Raw genomic sequence first — 27698 nt, forward strand, 5'->3', positions numbered from 1 at the left:
ATATCCATGTGGAGACATCCCAAAAGCCTGAGAGGTGAGGTTCAGGCTGTCACAAAGTGTCAGGACAAAGACGGAAAAATTAGGAGGCATGCTGTGTGGCTTTGCTGTCCTCTCTGTGATCCTCGCTATTATTCTGTATGGTTTAGATTTTATTGTGAAGGTATTAAGGGAGGAACTATTTCAACTTCTCTGTATATCTGTATGTGTACTTGCATCAGAGACAATGCCATGTGCTCACCAAACCTACTTCCTCTTCTTCCTGGGCACTCAAGTTCCCAGCCCCCCTTTCCATCTATCTGGCAAGGGCCATATGGGATGTAAGTCAATGGGATATAAGCAGAAGTGATGTGCCTCACCTATAGCCCAGGCAATTAAGAGCAGAAATGGGTTCTTGTTGGGATGAGCACTGGGTGTTATATGTAAGTGATGAATCACTAGATTCTACTCCTGAAATCATTATTGCACTGTATATTAACTGACTTGGATTTACAATTTTTTAAGTTAAAAAAAAAAAGCAGGGGCACTTGGGTGGCTCAGTTGGTTAAGCGTCTGACTTTGGCTCAGATAATGATCTCGTGGTCTATGAGTTCGAGCCCTGCATCAGGCTCTGTGTTGTCAGCTCAGAGCCTGGAGCCTGCTTCAGATTATGTGTCTCCGTCTCTCCCTCTCAAAAATAAATAAACGTTAAAAAAGAGAGAGAGAAGTGTCTTGTCTACACTTTCTCCTTTCTTGCCTCCCTGCTGGATGCAGAGGATCCAGTAGACATTCTGGTACCCTTGGGGGATAATGCAGCTGCCAAATGGAAGGAACCACAGTGTCGCTAAAAGCAGTCCATTGAGCATCTGATTGGAGATTCTGAGGTTGCTGTTACAGCAGACAGCCTACCCTGAACAACATCTTCACACCTTTTTTTTTTTTTTTTTTTTTTAGCTCAAGATAGTCTTCTATTAACTGAATCCTAATGTCTCTTTCAGGATCACCAATTATCCATATACTGAATCTCTGTTCTCTACATTTTTTCATTTTTCCCCTCATTAGTTTTATTATTGACACTTCCCTTGTATTCTGACAGTTTGTCAGGATTTCCAACTTCACTGGTGTTAATTCAGCAGAACTAGTATGGTTTTAATTAGAATATGGGGCATTTTGTCTGTTGCATACTTTCCTTCATCTCCATTTTCACCTCCGCCCCTTTCCTCCTAAGCTGTTCACTCCTGTGCCTATCCTCTCCTATTTCTTAGAAGCCATGTCTTTTTGAACTACATTAAGAAAACCAAATCATTTTCTGACATTTTTCTTGTGATTCCTATAGCAGATTATTACAAGAAGCAAGCACTTTTGAGTCTCCCAGATCACTTATGTTCCTCTGAAGTGTCTTTTCTCAAGACACTTCTAATTGTTTTTTCGTTCACTTTATTCTCAAATAAGATGAACTCAAGTCCTCTAATGTACAGGAAAAATAGCTTCTAGCAAAAGATGATCAGGAAACCACATGTTTTCTGGAAATCAATCACACAGGCCAGCATAAGGAAGACTTTTGATTCAGGCCTCAGAAGTGAAGGCAGAAAGATACAAGCCCAGATATTGATTTGATAGTGAGGGGTAAAAATAAACATTGGCATCATTTTATTTCTTCAAATCTAAGACATCATTGACTGACACGCCATTATTTCAAGTATTACTAGGAAAGGAAAACCATTATCAGTTATAATTGTAAGTCATCATTAACTGGAGGACACATCCCAATTTCAAAATGCTGACATGTGGGGAAAATGTGTGCTTTAGAACTGACGAAGTATGGAAACACAACTTAGAAGTTAGGTCACCAACTTTGGAACCGCTTTTCACATGTGGATGGCAGGTCACCCACTGGGTCAGGAAGCCAAGGGATGGAGACAAGAGAAAGAGGCCATGAGGCTTCAGGAGAGGCCCATGAACCTGGATTTGGGGATTTACCAGCAACTAAGTTTGTTGGCTGTCAGTCCTGCTTCCACCAGGCAGTGCCCCAATATCCACAATTGCAAGGCAGGCTGATGTGCCTGGCTGCCGAACATGTTTTGCTCCATGCACATCCCCGTCTCCCAAGGAGGCATCTTCCCCCTCTGTGAGACAGGAGCATAATGTCATAACGTATTATGACATTATGACACTTGTCGTCCTATGATGAGAAAGCCAAAGCAAAGCTTAAAATGTGAGACAAAAATGGAGATGGATCCACTACCTGGGTTTCTGATTTGCTAAGTGGATGAAAACCACCCTGGCTGGAAGTATTCTCCAGAGGGACTAGCACATAGTAGGTGCTCAATAAATTCTAGTTCCCATCTCCTATATCCTCTTTCAGAACCCTCCCTGATCTGCCATTGAGATCTGCCCTGCATTTTCTCAATACTGGGAATAGACAGATTTGAGAATACATTTCTTCCAGAAATGGAAGGGAAATTAAGAACTCCTGAGAGGGTTAGGGGAGTAGAAGTCCAAAGCTATCTCACATTACTCACACTAGGTAGTTGGCTCCACACTACAGCCTTGTGGGTAAGAATCCAGGCTCTGAAAAGCACTGAGGCCTTGGATCAAATCCTGCCTCTGCATCTTTCTAGCTGTGTGTACTTGGACAAATTAATTAATTTCTCTAGGCCTCCGTTTCTTGATCTGTACAATGGGGAGAGGAACAGCACCTCCTCAGAGGATTATTTGAGATAATATATGAAAGCACAGGGCCTGGTAAATAATATGGGCTCAATAAATGTTAGATGCTACTATTAAATCATTTTTCCTGGGGGCGCCTGGGTGGCGCAGTCGGTTAAGCGTCCGACTTCAGCCAGGTCACGATCTCGCGGTCCGTGAGTTCGAGCCCCGCGTCAGGCTCTGGGCTGATGGCTCGGAGCCTGGAGCCTGTTTCCGATTCTGTGTCTCCCTCTCTCTCTGCCCCCTCCCCCGCTCATGCTTTGTCTCTCTCTGTCCCAAAAATAAATAAAACGTTGAAAAAAAATTTTTTTAAAAATCATTTTTCCTGTGGTCTATTGACACTGTAACAATTGAATTTTTAAAATTGCAGTCAGTCTGGATTCCATCTTGCCAGCAAGCATACATCTGGGCTCACTGCCCTATCAAATGTTCTCAAGGGAATGTCAATCCATTTGTGAAACTGAGCTTAATAAAATTAGGCAGATTATGTTTGCTGCCGAATTTCTGTACTAAAGACATAGGTAGATTTTTGGCTGATAGGCAGCTTTAAATGGTGGGTTCCACTCTTCCATCTGAGCAGGTGATCTAGAGATTCCAGTGCTGTTACAATGCTCCTTGCATCAGTGATGAGAATGCCTGGACTGGTAACAGATTTCTCCAGCTAATTCCCTGACCCCCTTGACCTGGCTATTTATTATGGGTACTAAAAGCTATGCCCAGCCATCTGACATGCTTGTGTCTTGGGAATAAAGGACTTCTGGCCCTTCCTGGCAGGTAAGCCTAGAATTCAAAAGAAAGGGGTGAGATTTTCAGTCTGGGAAAAATAAAAGTGGCAAAGGACTGCAAACTAAGGCAGAAAATCACGAAAGGTATAAGGAGAGCTAACACATGGGAGAGCCTACTTCTCGCCACTCAAAACAAGGGCATTTAAAGCAAATTAAATAAGGTTTTTACATGTGGTTAGTAAACAAATGGAATATGCTAGCCCAAGGAAGGATATACACTGAAGTGTATGAAGCCTACTAAACATCCACCTAAAGACCTTTTTGATAATAAACTCCCATGAGGCATTTAGCCTGGACAGGCTGTGTGCATTGATACAGTGTTAAATGAAAAGGCTTTGGGTTGGAATAAATAACAGCTGGGGGGGTCCCCCAACTCCATACATTATAGGGTAGGGGTAGGACAGCTGCCCACACTCCATCTTTGCCTTCTTTGTGCCCAGCGTTTCTGGGAAGTGGGACAAAGGGCACTCATGGCACCTCTCTCCTACACCTTTTAGAACCCTCTATAATTTCGGAAACACATTACATAACTTCAGAAGCATTACTATATGCCAAAGCATACAGATTCTGGGGCAGACTGCCTGATTTGTATCCTAGGTTCACCTCCACCAGCTGTGAGATTTTAATGTTTATTTATTTTTGAGACAATGTGAGAGACAGAGTGCAAGCAGAAGAGGGGCAGACAAAGGGAGACACAGAATCCTAAGCAGGCTCCCAGCTCTGAGCTGTCAGCACAGAGCCTAACGTGGGTCTCGAACTCACGAACCGTGAGATCATGACCTGAGCCGAAGTCGGATGCTTAACTCACTGAGCCACTCAGGTGCCCCAACAGCTGTGAGATTTTAGGAGAATTACTGAACCCCCCGGGCCTCAGTTTCCTCATCTATAAAGTGGGGGTAGTAGTTATGATAGCAACCCCAAAGAACTGCTGCAATCAAATGGATTCATTCATGAAAAGCACATAGGACAATGTCTGTCACAGAAGATGTATTCAATAATGCTGCTATTATGTGGCAGTTGTCAGCTGTATGGGTGAATCCAAACACCACGCTGGACCAGCTGAGGAGGGTGAGCAATGGCAAGTAGCTCGGAAGCACGCTGCCTGGGAATGTTCTGAGGGGTCTGTAAATGGGTTGGATAGTAGCCTCTCAAAAAATATGTCCATGTCCTAACTCCCAGAACATGAGAATGTGACCTTATTTGGAAAATGGATCTTGAACAATGAAATTAATTTAAGAATCTCAAGATGAAATCATCCAAGATTATCCAGGTGGACCCCAAATCCCATTACAAGTGTCCTTATAAGACACACAGATGAGATGGCCATGTGAAGACAGGCAGATATAGGAGTGGTGCAGCCACAAGTCAAGGGACACCAGCAGCCAGCAGAAGCTGAAAGAAGGAAGGATTGATTCTCCCTTAGAACCTTTGGAGGGAGCACAGCCCTGCTGATGCCTCGTGATTTTGCACTTCTGGTCTCTAGAATGGTCTTAGGGTTACTCCAACCTTAATATGTATACAAATTGCTTGATGATCTTGCTAACCTACAGATTCTGATTCAGCAGGTATGGGGTGAGGCCTGAGATTATGCATTTCCCAAAAGGCCTTAAGTGATGCCAGTGCTGATGGTCCATAGACCATGCTTTGAGTCACAGGGGTTTAAGAGCATATTGTCACCAGCAGTGCCATGATGACAAAGGGGATGCCTGGAACAAAGGGTCAGAAGTTGTAGATCCAATCAGCCACCACACTTGGCCACTGTGACAGTGGAGGAGCCCCCCTTGCAGCTAGAGGATAAAGAGCAGAAGCAAGTCACTGAGCTCTGGCGGCACGTCTCCCTAGGCTTGGTCGATGCTTCTGAATTGAACAGCAGCTCACTGGGGCAGTGCTAATGGGTTCTGACTGCTCCTGTTCATCACTCTCTAACAGGGTCAACCAAGAAGTGGTCTCATCCTTTTGGATAAAAACAAAACAAAACAAAGACAGAATAAGATTTCCTTATCCCTGGCTTATGGAGGACCCAGAATAACTCGTGGGAGAATGGAAACTTTGGTTACAGAATCCCAGTTTCCAAATTTCAGTGAACTTGATGGAGACTTATACATCAGTACTTTTGCCCTATTGTTTTTATGGAGTGAAAAATGCTTGGTCCAAAAAGAGGACGAGAACTTGCCTCTAATGTAGCCTGGGCTCTTACACCTGTGAATACATCTTGAGAAGCTCAGGTTGGTCACCAAGAGAGGAGGGGATACTGGTATGCCACAGGATGAGGGTGGGAATAAATAAAGTAGCTTATCCACTAAAACAACCTCAGTTGAAAGAAAGAAGAAAGAAAGAAAGAAAGAAAGAAAGAAAGAAAGAAAGAAAGAAAGAAAGAAAGAAGAAAAAGAAAGAAAAGAACAGAAAAAGAAAAAGCCAGTCTACCGAGTCTAATGTAGGAATGGGAAGAAGACACAGAAGTTTCTTGGCCTTGTTAAAAAGAAAACCACAAGCCCAAAATGGAGTCACTCATGCTAGGCCAAGTCACCAAACCAGGGCTTACTACCTAACCTAATTGCAGTTTCAACCTCCCCCCAGAAATGTTGTCTTCACTGCTCAGTCAGGAATTTTCTAGTCAGTACCAGTGAGGTCATCTGTTACATGGGCCCTCTCCTTGTCCCAAAGGAAGATGAGGTCATTCACCTAATAAGACCCCTTGCTCCATCCCCTAAGGGGAAGTGACCTTGCCTGAAACAATCCTTTCTATTCTTTTGCCAGTTGTCCCTCTCTGTTTCTGCCTATAAAACCCTTCCATTTTGTACAGCTCCTCTGAGCTCCTTTCTATTTGCTAAATGGGATGCTGCCTGATTCATGAATCACTGAATAAGGCCAACTTGGTCTTTAAATTTACTTAGATGAATTTTGTTTTTAACAGCCTGAATTCTATTTTCATTTCCCACTGATCTCCTTCTCCAGTGCCCCTCCTGCAAACCAATCCACACACACAGTTTTGTCTCTAAAATGCTTCACAAAAGCCACCCAAGACTTCCCATTGTCCGTAGCCAAGCCAGCCATGAGGCTTTCGATCATGTACCAAGTCCAGTGGATTGGTGGCACTGACTTAAGAGAGCTTGAGTCCTCCTCTGAGTTCAGTCAGAAAGGAGGAGGGGATTGGTTTCCAGAGTCAGCCATGAGCTCAGGGCAGAGGGAGTGGCATAGTGCCATTTTTTTCTAAACAACAGGATAAAGCTCCTATTGGCTCTCAAGGTCCTCAAGCTAGCACTTCTCCCAGTCTTCCTCTGAAGGAAAGCCCCCAGCTCTACACATGTCTCTCCCTCCTCTCCCCCTGGTCAAGGTCTTTCCATTCTCCAGGACTTAACTCTCTCCCTCTTCTTGGTTCTGGCACCTCTCATTTGCCACCAAACTGGCATCTTTTCCTGCTATTACTCATCTCTGTATATGAGTCAGGACAAAAATGATTAATGCATGAGTGTTCCCAGCTTTTCCCCTTCCCGCAGCCTCTCTCCTCCATGAACTCCAAGAAAAGCCCACCTTGCCTTATTGGCTCCTTTGGGCTTTGTGAGGTAGAATCAACAGGGAAGGGAGCTGGGAGAGAACAAGAGGAGGGACCTTCAAGGAAGCTGGTGGCTTTTAAGGCCTTGTGTTGAGACAGGAGCAGCAATATGAGGTAAGACAGCAGCAGGCAGCAGAAAAAAGTGGATTTATAGGAGTTGTGTAGCTTGCACCCTCCCTGTTTCAAAGTCAAGAAATGCGAGACCTTAAGTTATCACAAAGGGCTTCTGTTTATTTAAGTTTGTGCTGAGGCCACAACGATACACTCAGTCCGGACCTCATGGGACATGGCCATGCAAGTGTCCCATTTATGCCTCCCGTGCTCTCTTCCTGCATGACTTGAGGGGCCACTCCTGCACCTGTCTTCCAGGGTCTGGGGCAGATCCCAGAGTGGCAGAGCCAGGCAGGCCTGAAAGGTCACTCAACGTCCTTACTTTACAAAGAGCCTGAAGCCCAGAGAAAGGGTCTATAGCCCCTCAACTTCCATGGCAGCTAAAATGCCTGTGTGAGCAGTTTGCCCAGAGCTGATGGCAGTGTGTCTGCTAATGCCACTTCCCTTCCTTCCTCCTTCAGGATGAGGTACCTTAGGTGGGGGGATATCAAACCAGTCCAGTTTGACAGGTATTGATTGAAGACACTCAATGAAAAAGTACTCTGTATGAAAAGATGTTAAACATTCTAGAAAAGCCTACTATGGACACTAACCTATTGTGAATTATTTTATGATGGGAAGTATCATTTTACATAGGCAGTAATCATCCCTGGTCATGGATAAGACCCTCTGACCTCTTTGCCTTTGGGTTCAGCCCTGCACTTACAGGTACGACCCCTCCCCTATCTTCTCTTTCTCATCCTCTCCTACTCTCATACCTTCCTCATTCTCCTCATCCACAAACACCACCCCTGAAAGCTCATCTCATCTTCCCTGCATAGAGGCAAGTCCATTGCATAAAAAGCTAGGTGCACCTTGGGAATGTTTGTTTCTGATGGTGGGAGTGGGGGAGTCTCATTAAAGATCACTCTGGTGTTATTGGCCTGACATACCCATTGGCAAACTCTCAAGGACACATTTAATGTCTGGTTCTTACTGAATGAAGCAACCTGGCCTGGGCTGTTCACAGCTAATCATTCCTCAGCCTTCCCAGCTGACGATGGCAGACTTCATGTCAGCTGGCTTCCTGCTGGGCTGGGGGCAATAGGAGGCATTGACCCAAGACAGAGGGAAGACGCCAGGACATTTCCTCCCTCTCTCTGCCTCATGTGGCACCTCCTCCATGGCCCCAGCTCCCACCTGAGAGGCTTACCATGTTCCAGCTTCCAAAGAATGAGTGACCCTGGCCCCATGGCTGGGATGACACCACTTTCCCCAGCTTCACCCTCCAGCCTCCTAGCCTCCTTCCTGGCAGAAGTAACTTCCTGCTGGGGCTAATACCTGGGCTACCTCCCAGGAATCTGATCTTTTACCTCCTCCATTACCTGTGCAAATGTCCTGCATTCAATGCCCTCTGCTGAGATACTTAGAGAAGTTCCTGTTTTCCTTCTAAGAGGCTGATACACACCCCAACTCTCCACCTCCCTTCATAAAATCTATGAGAAAACTGAGGCCAAGAGAGTGTGATTCATCCAAAGAAAGACTCAGTGACGCTTTATGGTCAGTGCCTGGATTGGGCTTCCTGGCTCTGCCCTCCTCATCTCCGCAGAAAATGTCAGGGAATGCTTGATTTTCACTTTTAAGCTAAGATTTGCAACTTATCGAGATCAGCAAGTTTGAAATATGTGACTTGTAAAGCACAGCCACAGTCCCTTCACACTCCTGACATGCCCACTGGACATGGGGAGTGATTTAAAGCTTTGCTCTGAGAGATGGAAACACATCAAGTAGAATAGCCAAGCTGTCACCACAGCCAGTCACCATCGGCTTCTGTACCTCAGTTTCTACATTTAAGGAAACAAAAGTGACACAAAATGATCACTTCCAGAAACATTTGAACAGTTCTTTTAATATATGCAGCAAAATTCAACTCTTCAGAATTTGGACCAGATGGATTCTCAACTCTGCAAAGTAGGTTTAATTTAATAGTTATTTAAACATGCCACATATTTTAAATACACAGTGCTTCTGCTAATTAACACTTCATAATTTCTCAAAAGAGTCCCATAGGCAATTGCTACTATTTGTAACTGGTGAAAGGTTGTGTCAAGAAAACGAATCCTATTTCTTTCCTGAATTGCAGCCCTGGGATAGTGTATGTGAAGGATCTTGTCTCTTCTACCTCATATGAATGAAGTGGTAGGAGAAAACAAGGGTCACTCCCCTGGGGTTGGTTGATGGAGACATGTGGGCATAGGACCACCTTGTGCACTTCAAGCACTGATGTTCTTCAGAAGGTCTGAGGGGCCAAGGTTGGTTACGCAGATGCACGTAAATTACACAGTGACCTAATAAGAAAACGTGGACATTCACACGTGTGTGCGCATGCGCGCGCGCGCGCGCGCGCGCACACACACACACACACACACACACACACACACACAGCACTTGCAAGAAAAAGCCAGTTGGTTGGGCAAAATAACCCGAAATAATAGTCTGTGTGAGGCTGAGAGGCAAGGCAAATGAAGCCACAGGTACAGAGTGGCGGCTGGTGGCACTTGGCCCCCAAATCTCACCAGGCTGCCCAAATATCCTCACCCTACTCCTCTGTGCCTAAAGTTTGATCACTGAGAGGTTTGTTAGACTAGTGTCTTCTCTCTTTAATGGCCAGCACTCCTGGAAGGCTTGACCAAATATTTGTAATCTCTTCCTACATCAGTGTGACCTAATGAGACAGCTTTCTTCCCGGAGCTTTGCAGACATCAGGGGCTAAGTCAGGGACCCCAAAGAGAACATGCAGCACTTAGGGCCATGCACTGGGAAGATGACTTACTTTATTGTAACGGGGACCCTGGACACCTGAGGAGTTGACGTAAGGCATTTTTAGAGGTTCATAGGGCACCAAAGGGGGAGGGAGGAGGGAATGTCTACTTACCCAGGGTTCTGCCTAGGATGACCCTACACGCACCCGCTCCCACTCTCACTCTCCACACCCACACAACCTCAGGATTGCTTCTTCTTTGGGGGAAGAAGGAAACATGAACAAAAGGTTGACAATGAAGCAGAAGAAACTGAGTGTGACTGGGGAAGAGCTCATTGTGTGAAACTTTTTTTCTGGAAATTCTAAAAATAACAAAGAACTAGAACAGGCTTTCACTCATCACTACATTGGATGATATAGGAGGGAAAGGCCTTGTCTGATTTTGTTCATCACTGTATCCTCCGCATCTAGGATAGTGCCCAAAAGATAAGAGGTGCTCAGTAGGAGCTTGTTAAATGAATGAGACGGTACAGACCAGTGTGCAATGAGAACACCTCAAGGCCCCTCTAGCGGCATTTCTGAAGGCCTGCTGGGCATTTGTGTCTGCATAATCTCTTGTTGGAGTTACGGATGGGCATCTGGGAAAAAAGGAAATCCCTCTGCAGTCCCCTACAGAGATGTATGCTGAGCTCTGCAGGCTTTCTGCTGTTGCCCTGGGTCACTGCCTTCATTAGGCAGCATCTGCTGAATGGCCAGCCCACACGGCACATCAGGGAACCTGGGCATCTTCTCTGCTGATGCCCACAACAGGAGATGGAGGCTGCAGCAACCAACCTTAAGTTTCTCTCAACCAAAACTTTCTGCCCTTCTGTAGGCGGCAGGCTCTGCACCTGAAGATACTGAAGGGAAACTCTTTGGGATATTTTCTGCCCTTCATTTTTGAGGCACCACAGGCAAAACGAAACTGCTGGTATTCTGCTGGACCCAATGTCCCAAGGTGATGTTTATGGCCATCTTTTCAGTCTGCTCCTCCCCTCTCATGAGGTTTAGGGGATTAAGTGCTGCAGGCAGCAGATGAATACCTAGCCATGATTCTGTAGGAAGGTAGAACAAACTAAGTAATTTCTAACCAAACCATGAAGTGGTAATATATGTTATATATATAGTATAGCATATAGTATATACTATATAGAGAGTATATATAGTGTGTATATATAGTATGAGAACTATAGAGCTTGATAATTTGCAAACACCATTTGTCAACCAATCAAAAACAGCACTAGGTGCAGCCAGTGACACTCCTACCTAAAGCACATCTACAAAAATCCACTTCCAAAAAAAAAAAAAATCCACCTCCACATGGAAGCACCTCGCACAATTCTAGGCTCACAGTAAGTCTTCAAATTCTGTTTGATTTAGAAACATTGTAGTACAGGGGCCCCTGGGTGGCTCGGTCGGTTAAGCATCCGACTTCGGCTCAGGTCATGATCTCACAGTCCGTGAGTTCGAGCCCCGCGTCGGGCTCTGTGCTGACCGCTCAGAGCCTGGAGCCTGTTACAGATTCTGTGTCTCCCTCTCTCTCTGCCCCTCCCCTGTTCATGCTCTGTCTCTCTCTGTCTCAAAAATAAATAAACGTTAAAAAAAATTTAAAAAATTAAAAAAGAACCATTTTAGTGCAATGTATATCTGGACCAATTGAGATCATATATGTGTGAAACAAAGCTTTCCTGATCCTTGGATAGACACTTGAACCATACACCATACTGAGAAACCACAGCACTAAGTGGGCACTCCAGGAACCGTGTCCTCGGGAAAGAGCACTGGACAGACTCAAGAGCCTGGGGTTTGGTCCTAGATCTCTAATTAACTTGCTCTGTGATCAAAGCAAGCCACTCATAGTCTCTGGGCTTCTGGGCATCTGTAAAATAAAGTGTGGGACAAGGCAGCCTCTGAAGTTCCTTCTAGTACAGAGATGCTCTTTTACTGAGAGTCTGGTTTGACTGGCTCCAGTGGTGTCTCTGCTTGGTCCGTGTGGCATATGGGCTGAGGCAGACTCTCCCTCTCCCTGAACATCCTCAGCTGGCCCTGAGAGATGTGGGAAGTGTGGAAGGAGAGGAGGATCTGGCAAGGTCCCAGGGACAGGGAGGTTGCCTCTAAACAAAGAACTCAGCCTAGGAAGCTTCCTGTAAGGGGAGCCCACTGTTTGCCTGGGGGAGTCAGGGTCTTTCCTTTGCGGAGATGAAAGAAACAAAGGAACTTGTGGAAGGCTTTAGAATGCCACAGCTCATCCCCTGGTTACTGGGGGAGGGAGGCATGCAGGAGCTAAATTTGAGCCACAGAGCTTTGAACTTCATAAGAGGAAAGAATCACCAAAACATCTCAAGAAAAAGGTACAGGGTTCCAGCCCCCAGCTGTCTGTTCATGCATCTGTCTGAATTGGCGTTCCCCTGCTAATTAATTCCTGCCTCATCAGTCGCTCTTGGTATGTAAGTCCTGCTCACAATCTCCCATCTACATTACCTAGCATTTGAGAATGCTGTGCACTGACACAGACACATGAAAAGTAAGACAGATTTGAACAAATTAGCTGCTTTTATAAGCTCAAGGTCCAAGGGCCATCTTTATCAGATCTACCACAGGCTACAATTTTGCAGATCTTTTCCCTGCATTTTCTGGCAACAGATGTTGCTTCTTGCAGGAGACGTGAAATCACTGCTGGCATGTCTTCTCCCCTGTGATCTGTAGGCTGCTTTTTAAAGAGGCTTTAATAATGCATAGGAAGGGAAGGGTGGTGCACGAATTAAACACCAAACCTCTGCCTTGAAATCAGGCCTGGTAGGCAAATCGAATGGACCAGTTTTTAGCCTGAATCTTCCGGTTTGCATCAGGAAAGGGTTTGGATCCCAAAGCCTTTTCTCAGGATGCCATATGACAAGTGCTGGTCTGAGCCAACATCAGCTTGTCAAGTGCTGATTTTCATTACCTCCCAACTGCCTGGCCACACAAATCACTTCGAGCTAAAGAAGGAAAAAATGCTTTTCATTTAGCCATCAAGAGTTCTGGTGTAAGTACATATTTGACTGACATCTTAAAAGTTAAAAAACTGACATCAAAAAGATGTTGCAGGTCTGGTAAAATACATCAAGAATCAGAAGCAAAGCAGTGAAAAGGAAGGGACGATTCTATGTTTGGATTCCCAATGCGTAGATTACATAACTGATGTCGCTGTGCCACCTGGGAAGTTTATAATATTGTTAAAATACAGTAAGAGTTGGCGAGTTTTCAGAAAGGATAAAGAAAGGATCTCCTTTCTTGTCCCCAAGTCCCAGTGCTTTCCACAGACACACAAAGCCCACCTCCAGGAGCAGATGAGCAAACTTCATCTCTGTTGTCAAGGAAACCAGTCTGTTCTTAGCTCTAGAATTAGAAAGCCTGCGTCTGGCTTCAGCAGTGCCTTATGCCCACTTCTCGATGAGGCCCGCCATTTCTTGCCCACTGGAGACACTGAAGACCATGTCACAAAATCACTAGCACTGGCCAGTGGAGTGGGGGCTTCTTCAACAGCCCAAAGCAACCCACCAGACGGGTGCACAGCCCATGCGAACAAATCCATGGGGGGAGAATTGAGTTCATCCACACAGAAAGGGAGAAGACAATTGACAAAGAACAAGCAATTGTCCCACGTTACTGGGAACGGCTTAGGAAAATAGGATTGACCATCCAATGCCACCCAACACTTTTCCCTCCAAAACATTAACCCCAAAATTTCTCCAAAGAGTCAGCCCACTGGCATCCATCAATGGCTCAAACCTGGTGCTCTACTTGAGGCAGAGAGTGGGGCCCAGAAAAGCCTTTTGTGGTAAAGGGTCTGGATAAGTGCTTCCCTGTTGGGGGGAAAGCATTTGGAGAGTTGGGGGTAGGACAGGGGTCTGAGAAGGAGAGAGGAGAAGCACAATATTATTACCACCAAGGAAGTGGGAGTCTGAGATGGAAAAGAAACAGAGACAGAATGAACAGCCTGCTGGCAGGAGAGGGGAGAGGACGACTGGTATCTTCAGGGATATGCTCTGTGGAAACAAAGCATGGAGAATAAATTAAGGGGACCCTGAAGTTATACATGTTAAGGACATGGGTTGCCCAGAAAACAACCCATGTGCTTGATCCTCTGAACTCCCTGAGCCCACATGGTCAGAAGTGAGTACCCTCTACCTTGCATTATACCTATTTGGATACATGCTTTATCTATTCTTGCAAACCAGGAGCCCCACAGATCTATTTCTGACCCATCCTCCACAGCCCTGGAAGAACTGCTTACACATATGAGGACTGATTAGGGTCTGTCGAGTTTTCCTGAATGAATGAATGAATGAATGAATGCTTATTCTAGACACTGTGAAATCACTTACAGAAAGTGCTCACAATTTTGTAGTGATCCTGAGAAAGAATTTTAAGATTTTTATCTCTCGAGTTCAGAGAGTATTAGTTGGGATTTCACTTCCTGTGGTGCTTTATCCAACTGTCCCAATTATTGCAATTGCCTTATTATAATTAATAATCCCACTGACAATGATGGTCCTTGTCAGCACAAGGAAGCTATAATAAGACACCAGAACAGAGAAATGGGGAATAAACAACACTCTCTGAATTAAACCCTAAGAGTGGACACAGTGTTGAGGGCAGACTGACATAAGGATTAGCTGACAGAGGAAATGAGTCCTTGTCCAGTAGGAGTGGACTTTCACCTGACAGTGTAATAGCACAACCAAACTTCATTGCACACCCAGGTCAGTCCTGGAGGAATGGCACAGCCCTGGGGACGTGGTTTGTACAACACAAAGTTTAAAGTATCTCAGGTGCTTTGCTTGGATTTCTCAAACACCAGGAAGAATTGAGAGTCTCTAGCGGTACTTTTTAAAATCTCCCTTTTCCTTTCCAATTCACTGCACTCACATACAAAGCTACCACAAGCCTTTTCCCCCAAGCCTCAACCTCCCTACTGCCCAAAACTCCTCTCCTGAACCAGTGGCTATGCCTTAGTCCTACTTCCCTCCTCCTCCCTCTTTCCCCTCACTCCTTCCCTGACAGCCTCAACTTTACTACACAAATTTAACCTCATTCAATTCAGCTTTCCTTTCTCCTACCCTGCCCACCTCTCCTTCCAAGCTCTGTCTCTTCCCCTACTTTCCACCCCAGAAGTCAGGAGTATAGGCTGAATTAGGCAGTCATGCCTTTCCTCCTCAAGAGGGTCCAACAGGGCAAGGGAAGTACCTATGTGCACAAACCAGAGTCTTCTTCAACTGCCAAGGGAGCAGAAAGGCTGAGAAACATCAGATAGATGGTAATGACTTTCTCCCCCATCCCCTAAAGACTGTATAAGGAGGAAGGAGAACCAGATGAGCATGAAGGCATAAACGAGTACTGCAGGGCAGTGGTTGGATAAAAGCTGGGTTAAAGGGTGGGCCAGCTGGGCAGGAGCCTGGAGCACCAATTATCAAGCCACACTAAAAAATCATTGGCACAAGTTAACTCTAGTTCATGTAGAAATACAGTGTTAGTTAACCACTTTTTCATAGAAACAACACACACTAGCTGAGGTTTCTATACAAGACTCCTCCCATTGTGGCGAAATTTAAACTGGTTCTGCTCCCACTAAGCAGACAGAAAACTTATGACAGCTCCTTGACCATGTTGATGTATAATTTTCAAGTATTTTTGCAAAATGCTCCTCGAGGCTTCATGGTATAAACAGAACAGTCCCCAGAGGTCTGTCACCACATCCAGTTGAAATTTCTAAACAAATAAGACAAGAGAGAGTGCTATGTACTGAGATAAGTTAATTAGCTTACATAAAGTCTAGAACTTGTCATATGCCTTTCAAGAAGCTGCCTGGTTCAGAAAATCTTATTGAGACTTTCTTGACTTTGGGCATGTAAAGAATCTAGTTCTCCCCACTCTTCATTTAAAAGAAAAAAAGTTGAGGGGCACCTGGGTGGCTCAGTCAGTTGAGCGTCCGACTCTTGATTTCGGCTCACATCATGATCTCATGGTTTGTGAGTTTGAGACCCACAGTGGGCTCTGCAACGTCAATGCTGGGGATTCTCTCTCCCCTCTTTCTCTGTCTCTACCCTGCTTGCTCACTCGCACGCTCTTTCTCTCAAAATAAATAAATAAACTTAGAAAGAAAGAAAGAAAGAAAGCAAGCAAGCAAGCTGAATAAATAAATACTTAAATAATATCAGCCTGGAGAGAGGCAGAATCATTAGTCCACCCAATATACTCATAAAGGAACAATTCAGGAGAGAAAGACCATCCCTGTTATAAAAAGGATACTTCAGGCTTGACACTATTTTGAAACATTTAATTCATCCCAGTTCTGTTGTGATTCCATCTCCTTAAGAATTCTGTGATTCAGCTCCTCACATCCATTTGAGGCCAAAAGAGAGCAAGTTCTGGCAAATATACCACAAATTGCCTCTAATCATTCACTACCACTCTTCAGAGTGGAAATCATTATCCCCATTTTACAGAAAAGGAAACTGAAGCCCAGAGCATTAAAGTTTCTCAGAAACATGCAGCTAATAAGTGGTGGAGCTGAACACCAGCCCTGGGTGCGTCTGATTCCAAAGTCCAGTGCACCAAGAGGCCTCTGATTATTTCTAATAGCTTATTTACTTAAAAAGAAAATTAATCACCACTTAAGAGACTTGTTTATAAATGAAGACAAAAATCTGGTCATGGATGACCAGAATTTTTTAAATAATTACAAATATTATAAAATATTCCAATTTAGGATGGTGTCTACCTAGTTATCCATTACTCACTCTCCCCCAACTTTTCATTAAGAACTTATGTTGACTCGCACACTAAATCAGATCAGAACTCATAAAGACTCCAGAAACAAAGACTGACGATTAGACTAGAGCCAGGACAATGGATGAACATTTACTCATCAAAGACCTATGAGATTGAAAAGAGACACAAACAGAGACTGACACAGGCACTTGTCTTTGTCCCTTTGTGAAGAGAAAAATCAGATAGAAGGTGATATCTTATTCCTCCCCTACTGTCTGCCTTCTGGCTCTGAACCTCCAGAAAATTTAGCAACCTTCCCAGTACAATGTGGAGGTTGTTCCTTGAGAGGCCAGAGTCATTTCACACAGCCACAACCGTGAACATCTCTCATGCTATGTCTGTACCAGGACTGCAGTGTCAGTCAAGCAACATGGCTGGGGACAGACACGATTCCAATACTACGCTGCAGCCAGGGATTTGAAGACACAAATAAGAAGTGGCTGTAACAGGTTATGTGTGGAAATCAGATAAAGGCTACTTATATAAAGATATATAGCTATAGACATAGATATAGATATGTCATTCAACGTGAATAAAAACTGTTAGCTATCTAGGAAAAATAAATGTAAACAAACTATATGTTACATTATTTATATCAAAGCCAACAAAATTCAAGGTAAAAACCTCTAGATAATGCAAAGATTATTTTTATCTTTGAAGAGAGTAGTTCCCACAATGAAAATACCATATTGAATGATTATGCATCAAACAACATAGTATTGGATTATATATATATATATATGTATTTTGATATATGTGTGTGTGTGTGTGTGTACACACACACACACACACACACACATATATATCAAAACCAATTGGGAATCGGTCAGAAAATAACAGGATCTCAATAATAATGGATGACATTAATATGCTTGTCAGTGCATAACAAATTAAAGAGGTTAAAACGAGTGTGTGGGGGGAGAGAGGGTAAAAAAGCCTGAATAAGTTGATTAGACTTAAATGTATCCCTCAGTACCCACATTCTCACAATACAAACTCAGGAACCAATAGGTTTGGGTGACAAACTTGGAGTGCAAATTAACATTATAGAAAGCAATTTCACTGCAAGCACCAAGAAAAGGGAAAAATTCCTCTTAAACAATCCAGCAAAACATTTCTTCATTCTAAGAGAAGCATCATTTATCTTCAGGGGGACAGTGGGGTTTTATGTTTTCTTTTGTTTTTTATTTTTTGGGTCTAAGAAATTTTTTGATGGCCCTCTTAAAAAAAGTGAAAAGTGAGTTCCTTCTTCCCTTGCTATGAAATAAATATATATACTAGTCTCTACCCCTAGTTCCTGACACAGAGCTCTTAAAACCCTTGTAATCTCCTGAGAAACAGGGGTGCTAGAAACATCTTTTTTTCCCTAGTATTTGGTCTTTGACCCAGGTTCCTGACCCACAGCTTAAACCCTTGTAATTTTATGACTGATAGGAACGAAAGGCACATCTACACAGAGTTCTTAAATCTCTTGGAGTTTCCTGCATTATAGGAACATCTTTTGCACTAATGAAGTGAATCTTGGTGGGCTTCAGGATGGGGGCTAGTCACCGGAAAGATGAAGGTATGATTACAAGCTTAGAACTTTCAGTCCTATCTCTCATCTTCCAGCGCAGGGAGAGGAGCTGGAAATTGAGTTAATTGACAATGTCTTCGTGATGAAGCCTCCATAAAAATCCCTAAAATACAGGATTTGGAGAGTTTCCAGTATGGTGAATGCATCCACATGCTAGGAGGGTAGACTACCCCACCTCCATAGAGAGAGAAACTCCTATACTTGAAACCCTTCCACACCTCACTCTATGTACTTCCTCATCTGACTGTTCATCTGTATCCTTTATCATATCCTTTGTTATATAATAAACCAGTGGACATAAGTAACTCCCTAAGCTCTGTGAGCTGTTCTAGTAAATTATTAAATGTAAATTATTAAAATTTAGTAAATTTAGTAAATACTAAATTTAGTATTAAAATCTAGTAAATTATTAAAAGAAGGGCTGGGGGAATCCCTGATTTATAGCCAGTCAGAAGTAGCAGAGGCCCAGGCTTGCAACTGGCATCTGAAGTGGGTGTAGTCTTGTGGGACTGAGCCTTTGACCTGTTGGATCAGATGCTAAGTCCAGCTCTGTAGTGTCAGAACTGAATAGAATTATAGGGTGCCCCACTGGAATTACGGAGTTGATGTGGAAAAAAAAACACACACACACACATTTCATGTCAGAAATGTTGTGGGTAAAGGAAACAAGTTCCTTTTACTTGCCAACCCTCATCAACCTTGATGTGGAAGAAGATGGGGAAACAAAGGGATAAACTGCCCTGCAGAAAGAGTAACAAAAAAATGAGAAGTGGTGTTCCAACAGCAAATGGGGAAAGACGAGAGATGCAAGAACAGGCAGCGGCACTGGGACAAGAACACGGCAAAGAACAGGGGCCTACAGAAAGAAACAATGAAAAATTCCCTCTGATGGAGAACGGCCAATAAATTTCAAGAATCATTGATGCTGAGTTGAATTTAAAAGTTGTTTCTGGCCCTACACTATAAATACCTTCTCTGTGCCTAATCCTTTGATTAGGAGTCTGACGTGCAGAAGAGCCTTGTGTTAGTGGTGCTTTGGGAGAATAAAGGAGAAAGGACAGTGTTTAGTGAGGGCAAATGTATTAACAAAGAGGGCAGCTCCTCTGGGAGGCAAGCTGTCAAGTATGATGGACACCCTTGTTCACCAGTATCTTTTTCCCCCTCCATTTCTGGGTACAGAAGAGGATGATAGTTTCCCACTCTCTTCCAGCTCAGCATTGCCTATGTCCTTCTGTGATCAATGCAATATGAGCAGAAATTCATCTGGGAAGAAGCATTTTAGAACCCATCCTCCTGCTACAGCCACCAGCAATTTCCAGATGGTGACAACTCCATCAGCCTGTGAGGGAGACATGGGACAGGTCCCCCCCAAAACTCAATAGACACACAGCAGGAGCAAGAGATATATTTCTGTTGTGTTCAGCCACTGAGGTCATGGAGGGGCTTGATACTTCAGTGTAATAGGCCTGTCATAACAAATAATCTGAATGAGGCCACCATCAGAAGCACCAATAATATAGACTAAGAGGCAGACTAAAATAAAAGCCCCTCCTCCCAAAATGTCTTGGGGAATCTGTGAAAGGTAAGGACCTTCCCACAGTTTGTGGAGTAGAGATCTGAAGCATTTGATTGCATATTAAAAGAAAGGTAAACTGCATATCAAAAATGGGTGGGAGGTCTTAGAGACATTTGGACTACATATTGATGGAACATTTATAAAAATCTACAAATCAGGACACAAAGGAATCTCCAATAAACCCTAAAAATTGAGAAAGACATATTCTCTGACCACAAAACTAGGTAATACATTTTTAACAACAAACAAAAAAATGCCACCTAGAAATCTTAAAACTCTCCCCTAAATAACATCTGTTCACAAAGGAAATCTAAACTGCAATTGCATATTATTTTTTAAAATGACAAAAGGGACACCATATATCAACAATTAGTGGCTGCAGAGCCACATTTAGAAACAAATTTACAGCCTTTAATATTTTTATTAACAACAATGAAGGAGTGCCTGGGTGGCTCAGATGGTTAAGCATCTGACTCCTGATTTCGGCCCAGGTCATGATCTCATGCTTTATGAGATTGAGCCCCAGCACGGAGCATGCTTGGGATCCTCTCTCCCTCTCTTTCTGTCCCTCCACTCTGTCTCTCAAAATAAATAAATAAACTTTCAAAAAAAAAAAAAGAATGAAAATCAAATAAGCATTCAACTTTAAAAGTTAGAAAAACAGAATAGGCTTAAGGAAAGAAGAAGGAAATTAAGATATTAAAAATAATGAAATAATTAATCCAAGAGCTGGTTATAAATAAAGACATATTCTTAGCAAGTCAATTAAGAAGTAGCTAGCACAGAAAATTGGGAATGGGAATGGGAACATACCAGTTTATAGAGAGAAAATAAAAATTTACGAGGACAAGAGCAAAGCCAGCCTAGCCAATGGGGCTGAGGGGGGAACCGAGGGGAAGGAGGAATATGTGGTGTCACTCAGCCATGGCCTTGTTTTGGAAAATGGCTGCCCGTTTGTGTTGAATGTTAGCATTTAATTTGGCAGCGTCCAGAGAGAATCATATTTCAACAAGCTCTATGCATAATGAGACTACAGGAAGCAAAATTCTCAACATAGAGAACAATCCAATTCTGCTTTGCCGTTTTGGGGAGGGAAACAACAGATACATTTCTTCATGACTGTTCATGGTGCATCATCACATATCACACCACCCTGGATCTGGATGGCTGCCTCACACTAGGCCTGGCTCACAAAGTGTCACTGGTTATTGGAGAGGTGGGAAGGAGCCACAGTCTACCAGGGGAGCAACCTGACCCCAAGGTGTGGTACAACAGGTGTGTTAAACCTCTGTAGGTGGTAATGATCAAGGCCTTCCCTCTCCTTTCAGGGCCAGGTCAAGCCCCTCCTCCAGCTTGAGCCCTTACTTAAAATCTAACTGGTAAGAATTTACCCTAATGCAAACTATGGACTTTGGGTGATAATGATGTGTTAGTATGGCTCATCAATTATAACACATGTAACATTCTTGTAGGGGATATTGATAATGGGGAAGGTTAAGCAGGTATGGGGCAGGAGGCATATGGGAAACCTCTGTAGCTTCTGCTAAGTTTTGCTGTGAACCTACAAATGCTCTAAAAGAAATCTATGCCAAAATCTAACTATCATTTGCAGCTCTGACGAGGCGATCGCCACCTATTGTCCTTTGGCATTCACTAGCTTTCTCTCCCACTTTCCTTTCTCTCTTTCCCTTCTCTCACATCAGACCAGTCTGACCACCCTTGAGTCAGGAAGTCAGGACCATAATCTCAGCTCCTCCACCACATACCCCAGCTAGTTGTGGACTTGAAGGCAAATCAGTTAATCAATTTTGACATCTCTTCAATCAGCAATTAAAATGAGGATATTGGTTTGTATAAGTTTTCAAACTATCCTGAGAACACTGAAGGTTCTAAAGAAATGAATCAGTCATTCTATGAGCATTTGATTCCATCTGTTCTATTTGAAAGACTATAATAAGCCATGCTTTTAATATCCCTAACATAAATATGTCTGAGATTACCAACACCTTGTGCTAATTCTTCCTTTCCTGGTGCAGACTTGAGAACTGCCTAAAACATGTCCTGGGACAGGAGAGTTCTATTTCTGAGCTGGTAAATTTTTTGAGAGTAAAGCCTGTTTGTGTCTGTTCACATGAAAATGTACCATCAAGTCCATCACCAACAAATATGTGTGCTGGGCCCAATAAGACAGCTTGAGAAGCTCAGCTCCAATCAGAGCCAGGTCTTGACATTGCAAAACTAAGTGTTGGGTGTTCTTATATAACTTTATTTATACATACTGTTTCTTTTGGGGGAAGTAGAATAGTTACTGTTAAAAAAGAGAAATGGTCTGCTGGCTGAAGAGAGAGCCTTTTAAGAGAAAATATGAGATACTTATGACCAAAGCGATCAAGTTCAAAGTGAAGCATCAAGTCAGACTCAGCCAGTAGCAACTGATCCTTCAACTCTTTTTGGCTACAGAACAACAGTGACACAAACAGGAGGAAGCCAACAAAAACTCAAAAGACAAGAAAATACAGTAGCTATTATCTATCTTTGGAACTCACCTCCTAGGACAACAAAATCCATTCAAGTTCTTGATATGCTTTGTAGCAAACCCTGGCAAAATAGCTTTAGAGTCTCTGCCATAGAACATGTATCTAATGAGCCTGAAAATGAGGTTCTTGGCTACATTCAATCTAAAACATACATCATAATGTATTTTTTAAGTTATGTAATATTTAAGTTTGACAGTGCATGTTTAACATTGCCCATGAGGGAAAAGCACACGCTCTCTTGTAAAAGCTTATTAAATCTTATACCACAGACCTTGTCATATATGCATTAAGTGAAAAGCCTACTTCAAAAATATAGTGCTGCTCTCAGATAGCACAGTCCACCCAAGAATCTAAGACAGTGGATTTAATGACTTAGCTAAGTAGGTCAAAATTATCACTGCAAATCACATCTTATGATGGATTAGGTTCCCAAGTCCATTAATATGGCCAAAATTAGTTAAAGTGAAAATTATCCTTGAACATCTCAATGGCTAGGAAGAATAGAGCTCTATGTATCACCCTATACAGTAATGTACGTGGGTAATTATGTAACATGTACATTGTAACGTATGACTCACAAAAGAGTATGTGCAAAATATAATCTGGTCATATTACCCTGTTTCTCTAGGAGTCGGATTACCATGAGATACATGCGAGCATAAAGAACCTGCTCTACATGAAATGTTCAGGCTTGCTGATGGAAATGAAGGAATTTGTGGTTCTCTTTACGCTGCTTCTTGGACATGACAATCACCCAGGTAATTTATAAGGGAGAATACATGCTTTGAAACCCTTAACATTAATACAAGAAGAGAAGAAAATGTTTTTTCTTCTCAATAGGCATGTAAAATCTCAAATAAGTTTGTAAAATTTGGAAGTACTTCTCTTTAAAAATAAACCTATTTAAAAATAAACCTGGTTTTAAAAACCCAGGAGTAGAGACCTCCCAAAAGCATGGTTGTACAAGTATCATATGACTTCACTCATATGAGGACTTTAAGACACAGAACAGATGAACATAAGGGAAAGGAAGCAAAAATAATATAAAAACAGGGAGGGGGACAAAACAGAAGAGACTCATAAATAAGGAGAACAAACAGAGGGTTACTGGAGGGGTTTGGGGAGGGGGGATGGGCTAAGTGGGTAAGGGGAATTAAGGAATCTACTCCTGAAATCATTGTTGCACTATATGCTAAATAATTGGGATGTAAATTTAAAAAATAAAATAAAAGCATGGTTGTAGCTTATTTAAAACCATCCTTGTGCATGGCGAAGATAAGCACAAGCTATTAGGAAGGAGGCAATACTTTTCAAATCAAAGTTTTAATGTGTCAAACAAATGAAGATGTTTCTTTAAACATTCCCTTCTCAGAATTCCTCATAATATTTTGAGGAGTAAATCCCAGAATATTAGTTTTTCATTACAAAATTTATTGCCTGTGGGGCACCTGGGTGGCTCAGTCGGTTAAGCATCTGACTTCGGCTCAGGTCATGATCTCATAGTTCATGGGTTTGAGCCTCACATCCGGCTCTGTGCTAACAGCTCAGAGCCTGGAGCCTGTTTCAGATTCTGTGTCTCCCTCTCTCTCTGCCTCTCCCCTGCTCATGCTCTGTCTCTCTCTCAAAAACAAACATTAAAAAAATTTTTTTAAAGTTTATTACCTGTTTAAAGGCAAGGTGCTGGTATAAATATTTCAAATGAAGCAAGAAATTTTTTTGACTGTATTTTTCTGACAAGAAACTTACCAGGCACCTCTGAAACCTAACAAGAGTACCCTAGCTTGCATATATTGTTAATATTTTTAATAAATCAAATGAGCTTAATTTGGCAATTTAGTTCACAATATTATCTGTTTACACATCATTCTACATTGACAATGAAAGCATTTGGATTTGACATTCCAAACAGCATGCATTTGACATTTTAAAACTCTGTGTAAATATCTGATAGAAGTAACAGCTAAAGAAAAATTTAATAGCATTGGACATTTTGTAGTATTAAAAGCACACTGACAAGAATTTTCTATCAAACACTAAAGATTTAAATTGGGCTGAGTTGCTTGTTCAATCAATTCCATCCAAATTGAACGCTTAGAGAAAAAAAATGAATGCTGTTGTTAGATGTTGCCAATGATTCAACTGAGGAAAAAAAGCATCAGCAAATGCTATGTAGAAGGTAGGCTGGTGAGCAAAACCAGGCAACATCCTAGCAAACATAGAAATCACAGTTTGGTACAAGAAATGGGCATTGACCAGAAATACAGAAACATTGTACATGTACCTGTGATCACTGCTATTTAGCAGAGACACCCATGCCAGAAAATCGTATAGTTGAAGGATTTAGCCACCTGGTAAAGCAGGTCTGAGACAGCTTCCCAGTGGCAATGACATTTGAGCTAACACTACAAGGAAGAATGAGAGCAGGGCTTAGGGGGCGGGGCACAAGTGGTGTTGGGAGACTAGTTAGAGGCCCTGCAGGTGTCCAGATGGGGTGATGGGGATGATGAGGCTTGGAGTTGGGGCATGAGGAGATGATGAAAAGTACATGGGTTTGGGAAAGTTTAGGAGACAAAAAAAAAAAAAAAAATCAAACAGGACTTTATGGTGACCTGGATGTGCCCTCTGGTTCTCTTTTTTTAAGCTTTGGATATGTTAATGAAACTGAACCTAAGATTTCAAGGTGAACTGTTAAAGTGCCCCTACACTACACTTGCTACAGGTTTGGGTTTTGTTTTGCTTTGCTTTGTTTCTTATTCCCACACCCCTTTTCCAGACAGTGCCACAAAATACAGACTCAGAGACTGAGCAAGTATATGCTATGGGAAGGTCTTCAGAGTATAGGAAATGGTGCTTAGACATAAAGGGGGCTGGTCTCCTCCTGAGGCACAGGGCACATCCCTGCGGCATTTCTAACATCCCAGCACAAAGCGGGGAAATGCCATGTGCCATCCACTGCCACACTATGGCCTTGGAACACACACCCCTCCTCTCCCCCCACCGCCCCCCGGAAGAGCAGCTGTCTGTGCTGACTAGGAAATTGCCTGCCCCTCCCTCTTGAGAAAGCACAGCAGATGCTTTTTATATAATGTCCAATTACTCCAAGGAATGTCATCATTTTTATGATTAATCAGTTGCACACATTCAGGGACATATGTGAGATGAGTATTCAAGGACAACAAAAGACCCTGCAGAGAGGAGATAAATTGAGCCCAGCATCTGTGGCCAATATATACAGAAACAAATTAACTGTATATATTGCATAAATACCTCTCTATGTAGATTACTGCCAAAACAAGGACTAATTTAATCTAAATTCATTGTGAAGCAAATCTATTTTTTAAATCTACAGGTTATACAAATGGTGAGGAAAAATTGTAAATAATAAATATCCCCTTGATAGAACTCAAATAATAATGAGCTAGGGAGCCTGCAACTGTGACGATCACATATAAAATAGCACCCAATAAATAAAAAAGAGTTTCTGTGTTCAAAAGGATTCTTTCAAGAAAGAATCAAATCAAGCAGGAATATTCCAACTTGCTTTGTAAGGCCCAGCTCAAATGTCAGCCCCTTTGTGAAGTTTTCTCTGATCTCTTGAGCAGAATTAATAGGCCTCTCCTCCGAGCCCTTACGACACTTGTCAGCGGGTAGTGGAATTATTTATCATGGGGTGTCTCTCGGGTGGTTCTCTTCGATTTCATTTTCCTAGCATACAACCCAACTTCCTTCTCATTCTGCGGCTTTGAAGAAAATGCAAATATGAGAAGCATTGACAATAGAGGTGGCAGCTGCTAACACCAGGAAACTGTCCATGGGGCCAGGCACTAACCCCATGCAATCATTCCTTTCATCCTCACAATGATCCAAATGACAGAAGTCCCACCAAGATGAGCAAACTGAGCAACAGAGGTGAAAAGATGTGTCCTCAGCCACACAGCTAGTAAGTGAGGACAATCAGGATTCTAATTCAGGCAGTCCCACTCTGCCACCCTGCAGACTGGGGTGAGATGGGAAATCACTGGCCTGGGAGTCCAAATACCTGGAGTCAAGGTCTTTATTTGGTAGTTTACTAGCTGTGTCATCCTAGGATACTCACTGAGCACTCTGGCCTCTGAGATTCCCCCTACAACTCCACAGTTCCAGGTTTCATCCACACCCACCTGTAAAACAACAACCGTCCCCTTAGTGGCTGGGCTTCCCACCAGTAAGCACAGCCTGCAGCTACTGGATTGGCATCTCAGCCAAACATTTTTGCTGAGACAAATGTTTCTGGCTGGATTTACTGGGGCATTCTTTCTTTCCTGGTATCCTTACCCATCTTGCAGCTTTTAGGCTAAGTGCTGGGAGACGGCAAAGGTTTAGCAGATGGGTTTTCCTCGGCATTGCCTGGGGAGGTGGCAGCCATCTCCTACTGGGCATTACAGCCACCCTCAGACCTCTGGTGAAGCCCAAGTTGTTAAAAAGAGGACCAAGAAGTTCATCTGGTGCCAGTTAGACTGATATATCAAAATTAAGCACAACTGGCGGAAACCCAGAGGCACTGACAATAGAGTGTGCAGAAGACTCAAGGGCCAGATCTTGATGCCCAACATTGGTTACGGGAGCAATAAGAAGACAAAGCACATGCTGCCCAGTGGCTTCCTGAAGTTCCTGGTCCACAATGTCAAGGAGCTCGAAGTGCTGCTGATGTGCAAGAAATCTCACTGTGCAGGGATTTCACAATGTCTCCTCCAAGAACCACAAAGCATTGTGGAAAGAGCAGCCCAGCTGGCCATCAGGATCACCAATCCCAATGCCAGGCTGCACAGAGAAGAAAAGGAACAGACAGACAGCTTATGTGCATGTCGGATTTGTGTTAATAAAACCTAATACTACAGGGGCGCCTGGGTGGCGCAGTCGGTTAAGCGTCCGACTTCAGCCAGGTCACGATCTCGCGGTCCGTGAGTTCGAGCCCCGGGTCGGGCTCTGGGCTGATGGCTCAGAGCCTGGAGCCTGTTTCCCATTCTGTGTCTCCCTCTCTCTCTGCCCCTCCCCCGTTCATGCTCTGTCTCTCTCTGTCCCAAAAATAAATAAACGTCGAAAAAAAATTAAAAAATAAATAAATAAAACCTAATACTACAAAAAAAAAAAATGTTTAGCAAATGGTTCCTGCACTCCAGAACTAAGAGCTTAACAAGGGATTCGAACAAGGAAACCAAGTCTCAAGATACAATCCAATGCTGTAGGGCACGTGCTCACCCACTATGCCACATAGTCACTCAGGCAAGAGAAACTCATCCTGGC

The 27698-nt window shown here is 43.1% G+C and overlaps 1 protein-coding gene and 1 pseudogene across 1 annotated transcript in view; one reads left to right on the forward strand and one right to left on the reverse strand.

Moving 5' to 3' along the window:
• ADD2 (adducin 2) overlaps positions 1 to 27698 on the reverse strand; it is a 101271-nt gene that overhangs the window by 50098 nt on the left and 23475 nt on the right. The window lies entirely within an intron of this gene.
• Positions 4440 to 27284, forward strand: LOC115511250 (annotated as a pseudogene).

This window comes from Lynx canadensis, chromosome A3 (genome assembly GCF_007474595.2).
Source record: "Lynx canadensis isolate LIC74 chromosome A3, mLynCan4.pri.v2, whole genome shotgun sequence".
Taxonomy (NCBI): Eukaryota; Metazoa; Chordata; class Mammalia; order Carnivora; family Felidae; genus Lynx; species Lynx canadensis.